At 43.7% G+C, this 8,092-nt stretch overlaps 1 non-coding gene across 1 annotated transcript; it reads right to left on the reverse strand.

The window, feature by feature from the left end:
- Positions 1-394: 394 nt before the first annotated feature.
- LOC114210922 (U8 small nucleolar RNA) lies at positions 395-522 on the reverse strand. The gene has a single exon (XR_003609616.1). It is a non-coding gene; the product is annotated as a U8 small nucleolar RNA (small nucleolar RNA).
- Between the last annotated feature and the right edge of the window lie 7,570 nt (positions 523-8,092).

Below are 8,092 nucleotides of genomic sequence, written 5' to 3' on the forward strand. Positions count from 1 at the left end.
GGACTGAGCCAGCCAGACACCTCTATTGGGAGAAAATTTTAGTGAATAATTCCGTAATTTTAAAATGAACATGAATTTCTAACTGTAACTCCCAAGCCAGAAACCTTTAAAGGAAAATAATGGATGTATATGAAGACATAAACAGCTGAATAATAATAAAAATGATTTCTATATGACCAAAACAGTTAAAAGACCTATGATAAGTTATTTATGACAAAATTGGCAAAAGTCAATGTCCTTCTTATATAAAAAGCTTTTACAAATCAATAATTAAGAGACAAGAGAAAAGTGGGCAAAGGATATAAATACACACTTTGGAAAAAGAATTGAACAGAACGAGCAAACATGAAAAGAGTACCTGTCAGAGGGATCAATCACTTTTTTCCCAGAAAGAATCAAATAAGAGCAATCAAATCAGGGTGCCATAAGTCCTGATTATGCAGAGATGCTAATCACAAATCATGCAAACTTCAATCATCATGTTCCAATCTGCCCTCTAAAAGCAGGAACAGACATTGGGGAAGGTATGTGCTATGGTGAGCGCTGTGAATTGTGCAAGACTGTTGAATCACAGATCTGTACCTCCGAAACAAATAATGCGATATATGTTAAGAAAAAAAAAAGAAGAAGATAGCAGGAGGGGAAGAATGAAGGGGGGTAAATCGGAGGGGGAGACGAACCATGAGAGACGATGGACTCTGAAAAACAAACTGAGGGTTCTAGAGGGGAGGGGGTGGGGGGATGGGTTAGCCCGGTGATGGGTATTAAAGAGGGCACGTTCTGCGTGGAGCACTGGGCGTTACACGCAAACAATGAATCATGGAACACTGCATCAAAAACTAATGATGTAATGGATGGTGATTAACATAACAATAAAAAATTTAAAGGAAAAAAAACAAAAGCAGGAACAGGTAAAGATTATCCTACCTGACAATCCCAATGATTTTTTTTTTTTTTTTTAGATAGTATTCTGTTTTGGTGTGAGTGGTTTTAATTGGTTCGAACTTTCTGCAAGCTAACAACATTTAATAGAATTTCAGATGTGTATATTCTTTGTAGCAGCAAGTATAATTCTTCGTCAGTGGCTAGAATAATGCCTTGGCCAGCAGGGCCGAGTTATGCAGCTCCCATGGGCTCTCCTCTCTCTTGGTGATGGGCGGGGGGACACCTTGTTTCCATTTAGCACCTTCCTTCCCTCCCTCCTTCCCGCTCCGTTCCTCTCCTCTCCATCATATGTGCTGATCCACCAGTTCCCTTTAAGTCATACTCAACTATTGCAAATTCAGGGATGGGGAGGGCAGTCATGGCCCTGTGAGAATAGCCTGAGTGTGGGCAGGCATAATGCATCCATTCGGATGGCCCTCACCCCAGGTTGGGGTTGGCGGAGCGTGATGCTCCTGAGACCTTCCATTAATTCATGGGCAGTCTCCTCTCTTGTTAGGTCTCCAAACACAGCAAAGCCCCCTTTTTTCCTCAGAGTTTGAAAATTTTATGGCAGGTGAGTTTCACTCTTTTTTCTCTCTCTCAGGAATATTTAGGAAGTTTCTCTCCTTGTCCATCAGTGGGAAAGAAAAGGGGTTGGGGAGGTGTGGTTATCTTAGCTAAACTTGAGATTCAAAACAAGTACTCTTAGATAAATTCCAAATCGTCATAGCATTTGACATCCTGACAGCCTATGTGTGGTTTTTTACCTCTTTAATTAGAAGTTTACACCTTTGAGGATGCAGGTCTTTTGCTCCCCTAGGGAAATAGAGTCTGGCGTCTTAAAAACAGAATTAGCTGCTGCTTAGCCAGCACACATCAAGAGCAGAAAATACATTTAAAATAAATTAATCCCTTACATAGTTAAAATATTAATGCTGACTCTGGGGCATGTGCCTTCACTTATATACACATACAGTTTCTCCTCCAAAGATCAGACATTTTTTATTAACAACACTTTAATTTCAAACGGGCGCAACAAATCCATATATACAGATTCAAAGTTTAAAACCTCAGGAAACTCTAATCAACCATCTTCTATTGCCTGATCTTGTCCCCACACCAGCCCCTACCATTGACCAGCCCGATGGGCAGGTGTAAATTCTAAGATGGATGCAGGAAAGGCATCAATGTGAATCAACTTGCTTCCTAACAAAGCCAAGTAAGAGTATCGGAGATTCTGGAATTGTCTTCCACATGCTACAGGTTCCTGTCTATATTAGGCTCTTATGTCGCTAACCTGAGGGGGTGTCTGTCAGAGAGGCGACGTGCCAGATGGCCTCACCCTAGACTGTCTCTGCTGTCGGCCTGGGTTCCACCTGTCGTCTCCTCCTGGCTCTCAGATTTCATGTCTTCACTGTTCCCGAGAATCCAACTCCCTTTTTAAAGTGGAAACTGATAGAGTAAGATGTATTCATGATTACATTCAAATACATCGAGAGCCATTTCTGATCCCCACAATGCAGCAGGAAAGCCTAAGGGTATTTTCATATAACTACTCACCAAAATAGAAAGAAAGGCCTCACTAACTTTGCACACTTGTCTATAATTGCGCTTGCCCTGCATTCTCATTAGAATATAATCATCTTGGTTTTCATTTGGATAAGCTGCCATCTCTGCTTTTCCATTGTGAAGAGTGGGGAAGACTTGATTAGTTGCTTCAGTGTAAGATGTGTAATTTTCCCAAAAAAGGCTACTTACACAGATGCATTTCCAATCAGGGCTCTAGAGCCCAGAACAAAATTGTGATTAATAGTCCATCGAGGGTTTCAACATATGGTTCAGTGTTTAAAGGATTTTGGATAAATCCACTGAAGAGGATCCAACTCTGGTTATGAATATAATAGTATCTGGCTCTCTGGTGGAACTGTAGCTAGTTTAATATACAGACACCAGATGCCCTTACATAGGCTGTAAGCACCTTGCAGGTAGGGACCTGGTATTACTCAAAGGGGATCTCTAGCATGCGGCTTAATGCCCTGGGCACACTAAGGACAGTAAGCATTAAATGAAATGTTGCTCAGCCTGATGAGATATGTAGAAACCGTGGGCAGAAAATCAACAACTTTTGACAGATTCTCTGAAGACCATGTTCCTGCTGGTGCTGCCCATCACTACATAAACTAGCTAAATTCTTCACTGGGCCCATTCAGTCAACAAGTGTGTACTGAGCATTTTACTAGACCCTGACACTGGATGTGGCAAAATGCTCATCAGCAGAATCCATTTCTTCTTCTCTCTGAGTCATTTCCCTATCTCCTTCACTGCGACTAAGGCCATGTGGCTGGTTCTAGCTAGTGGGAAGTGAAGAAAAGTGTCCCTCTTCAGGCCTGTCCTTTGGAATCCCTCAGTCTCCTCCACCACGCCCTTCCTTCTCCCAGTTGACTGGATCAGAAACAACATGGCGGCCATGGAAGCCATGTGCTGAGGATGGGAGAACCTTCTTCAGCTTGAGTCCCTGAATGACCCCACCAAACTGAACACCTGCCCACAACTGTTAGGTGAACAGAAAAGAGCTTCTATCCTGCTGAGCCCAATCCCCACTAAAACATCAGAGATGCAAGGTCCAAGGAGACGTGGCCCTGCCTGTAGAGGGCATCTAACCCCAGAATGGACTTCACTGGGCAGAAGACCACCATGTGGCTCTTTATGCCTCCACAGAGGAGAGCCACACACACAGAGAGTCACTCCAGGATGCCTGCTCCAAGATCAGCAGGCCCTTGGTGAGAAGGCCCTGGTTGGAGACACGTAGCCAGAGACAGCGTGCCCTCAGGGATGAACCGAGTACTGCAACCAGCCAGATGTGGGGCCTGCACATCAAAGGATTGGTTTGTGGGAGGCCAGACCAATGACTCTGACCCTTCATGTCTCACCAAAGTGGATCAGCAAGGGCTTGCCAAGGGGACGCTCACCAAAAGAGCCCTTCTGGCCGACGCCCCCTTCCTCAACATAAGGCATGCTGTTTGCTAGCAGGCAAACTGTCTCCAGTATATTCATTTGAAGGGCCTTGGTAGCCTCCACTTTGAAAGTACTTGTATATGTATTTCTCATTTAGTCCTCTAAATGACCTTGCTGAGCAGTAAGGCAAGTTGGCTCAAGGTCTTACAGCCAGTTGAGATGTTGGAACTCAAATGTTCGGACACCTGATTCATTCAGTGTCCTCCCCAAGCTCTGGTTTTATGTCAGGGCTTAGGACACACCTTCCTCCACAGCCCCTAGTATTTCTTTCTGTAAACTCACCTTCCTCCACAGCCCCTAGTATTTCTTTCTGTAAACTCACGAACCAGCAGCAGATTTAAGCTCGACTGGAGAGCCGGGACCACATGACTGATGCTCTGCCCCACCCCAACCTCTGCACCATCCTGGAGGCAGCATTACGGCTATGCAGAGCTTCGGGAAAATGTCATGGGTAAAACTTAAATGTCACAGCATCAATCTGGGTCTCATGTTCAGTTCCCCAGGCAGCATACAAATGAGGAGGACCTCAGGATCATAAAGGGAAGTTTTTAAAAAAAAAAAAAAAAAAAAGCTGAACTATTTGTTAAGAATGTCAGGGTGATACTGATATATTTCACTGACGTTTCACTGGTATATTTGAATTTCAGTTTCTGTAGAAGTTAGATCCTCAACCATTACCTCCCCCTCCTTTTTGCACCTTACAAATATCCCCGTAACATTACTTATTTCAATTCAGTAAATATTCACTGAGCAACTACTAAGGGAAAGGCTCGCTGCTGTCCACCTGCTATCCATCTCCATGATGGCACTATGTCAAATCAGGAAGATAATCATTTACAAACATGGCATTTGATTGTTCCTGAGTTCTTCAGTCTTCTGGAGGCCCTCTCCATTAACATCCAAATGAAACTACTTGAGTCCCCACCATTGATGGAGGGAAGCCAGCACTATGGCTGGGATCTGAGAACAGGGGATAAAGAGTAGCAAGTGTCCTACTACCACTCACTACAAATGAATGCTATTGGCCCAGGTTTCAACCCAAATGATTCTCTCTCCTCCTGCAGTTTCATTCATGTACGTCTTCAGCAAGTGTCTATGGAATTCCTACTAGTGCCCAGGCCTCGTACTGCACGATGAACAAGACGGAGAGCCCTACTCTTGTGACCATGCTCCTTATAATCTAGGAAAAGACCCAGACAATTTTTTCTCTTTAAATTTTTTATTGTTATGTTAATCACCATACATTACATCATTAGTTTTTGATGCAGTGTTCCATGATTCATTGTTTGTGCATAACACCCAGTGCTCCACGCAGAACGTGCCCTCTTTAATACCCATCACCAGGCTAACCCATCCCCCCACCCCCCTCCCCTCTAGAACCCTCAGTTTGTTTTTCAGAGTCCATCGTCTCTCATGGTTCGTCTCCCCTCCAAATTCCCCCCTTCATTCTTCCCCTCCTGCTATCTTCTTCTTTTTTTTTTCTTAACATATGTTGCATTATTTGTTTCAGAGGTACAGGTCTGTGATTCAACAGTCTTGCACAATTCACAGCCCTCACCGTAGCACATACCCTCCCCAATGTCTATCACCCAGCCACCCCGTCCCTCCCACCCCCCACCACTCCAGCAACCCTCAGTTTGTTTCCTGAGATTAAGAATTCCTCATATCAGTGAGGTCATATGATACATGTGGAAAAGACCCAGACAATTTACTAACCAGCCATTCTATAGTAGAACAGCCACTCTCCCTTGCCTGAACATGGACACACCTGCTCCTCCATCCTTCCCCCAAGCTCTACCAACTCAAGGCTGCTGTGTACCAATCTTTTATTGACAGTTTGGGGAAATGAAGTGTGACTATAGGTTAGACCTAAGAATACCTTCCAATTTAATGTCAGACTTCACTATTCCTAAAAATTCTCTGCCTTTTCCCCACCAAATGGCTTGATTTCCTGAGATCCCAGCATCTGGATTTCCACCCCTTGAGCATTTTCTTCAGTCTTCCCCTTGATATGGGTTGAATTGTGCCCATTTCCCAAAAAAGATATGATGTTGAGGTCCTAACTCCCAGTACCTCAGATTGTGACCCTATTTAGAAAAAGAGTCTTTTCAAAAGTAATAAGTTCAAATGAGGTCATTGGGGGTGGCAGATCCATTATGATTGCTGTCCTTATGAAAAGGAGAAAATTGGACACAAAGACAGATAGGCACAGATGTGAAAACACACAAGGGATTGGAGTGATGCGTCTATAAGCCAAGGAGCACCAAACATTGCTGGCCAGACATCAGGAGCTGTAAGAAGCAAGGAATGATTCTCTTCTACAGGTTTCAGAGGAACCTGGCCCTGCCAACACCTTGATCTTAGGCTTCCAGTTTCCAAAACTGTGAGACAATACATTTCTGTTGTTTAAAGCCACCCAGTTTGTGGTCCCCTGTAAGAGCAGCTCGAGGAAGCTAAAGCACTCTCATCCTTGAGATTCAAGCTTCTAACCTGACCCCTTAAGCCCCCAAGCACGAGGCTGCCTGAAGAAAACTCAAACACTTTGCTATTTCAAAGCAAAGTAGCTCACTTTAATCCACTATAACCTGATCCCCTTCAAAGCTTTCCAGAAGCTAAAAAGTCATTTATACCCCACCCCCACCCCATGAACTTCGCCACCTCCCTACAAGAAGGAAGGAAATGCTAGCAAATTGTTTCAAAAAGATGAAGTGTCAAAGCCCTGGGTGACACAGGGGTTGGGGACCTGGGTCCCTGCCCCCCCTCAGGGCTTCTGTGGCATCTGGATGGCACCCTGGATAAGCAACTGACTGCTGAGTAGCCACCTTCCCTGTGCAGGTTAGGGCACAATCGGGCTTCTAGATTTGATGTCCAGTTTCCTGAGAACCTGAGTGCACAACACTGCCCAATTTTGGAGTCTCTCAGGACACCAAGAGATAGGCCACCACCCATTATATTCCTGCCGACTCCCTTTCCTTCAGGATCTGAGTCAGAGTAGTGGAATGGGGGTGTGCGCAATGCGAAGTACATGGAATTCCTTTTCTTTCCCTGTCCTACAGTTTCCAATCTGACCCCAAAGCAGGAGGATGATGTGTGTACATGAATCTTCTCTATGGCTGTGAAGGCAGTAGAAACACATTTGTCCCCATGGAAATTCCATTTTAATTTACAGAAATACTCCAGAATCCGTGATTTCTGACTTAAACACCTAGGGGAGCATTCGAGTGTGGAATAACACCAAGGATGTTAAAAAAGTCACAAAGACGAATGAGCCATCCACCAAATTGATCTCTGTGGCCCAACACAGGTCAATGACAGTTCAGTTAAAGGTCATTAACAAATACAAATGATGATCAGTTATTTAAATATAATTTAAGACAAACGTAGTGCAAAGCCTTTCCAAACCAGACACAATTGATTTACTGAAAACAATGTTGTACTTCCAAGAGGCCAGCCAGGCCCAAATCAATAAAATTACCTCTAACAATAAACCTTTTATCCAAGACAGATTCATCATTATCAATACCTTTTAACAAAACAAGAATTTGATGTGCCACTTAGAGGATCCTTAGTGGTGATTTTCCTGAAAAAGCTTATAAGCAAACAGTGATTTATCCCTCTGTTCACACGTGCCATCCCCTCTGGGTGAGGATTTGGTTCGAAGGAATCCATTCTGTTAGCTCTATGCTTCCATTCTGAATAGAAACAGTAGGATTTGGTGTTCAATCCCATCTGATGATCACTTATTCGCATCTGAACAGTGGATCTCAATTTTTTATTCTACCCAGAGCAAGACAAATGCCCAATGGTGCTCACACATACAAAACCTTCCCCAGGGTGGCCCGGGACAACCCTCGGTTCCACTCCCTCATCTCACACTTAGAAGCATGTATCAGAATGCAAGAAAAGATGATTGTGACAATTTACAAGGATAACCTTAAATACATTCTAATTCTGGCCGATGAAAATAAGACTCATAAACTTTGGTGCCGAAACCACCATTAGAGCCACTCTAATGACATGTTAGTGGTGGAAAACCACAGACATACAAGATGCTCAGTGTTTGTGATCAAACCCTCTTCCATGAAATATTATTTTAATGACTTTTAAAAGAGATAAGCATTCGTGGAGAAGAAAGGAGCATGACCTTGAAACC

The sequence above is a fragment of the Eumetopias jubatus genome, unplaced genomic scaffold (genome assembly GCF_037043125.1).
Source record: "Eumetopias jubatus isolate StellerSeaLion01/CBP00866 unplaced genomic scaffold, mEumJub1_p1.0 scaffold_3, whole genome shotgun sequence".
NCBI classification, from domain to species: domain Eukaryota; kingdom Metazoa; phylum Chordata; class Mammalia; order Carnivora; family Otariidae; genus Eumetopias; species Eumetopias jubatus.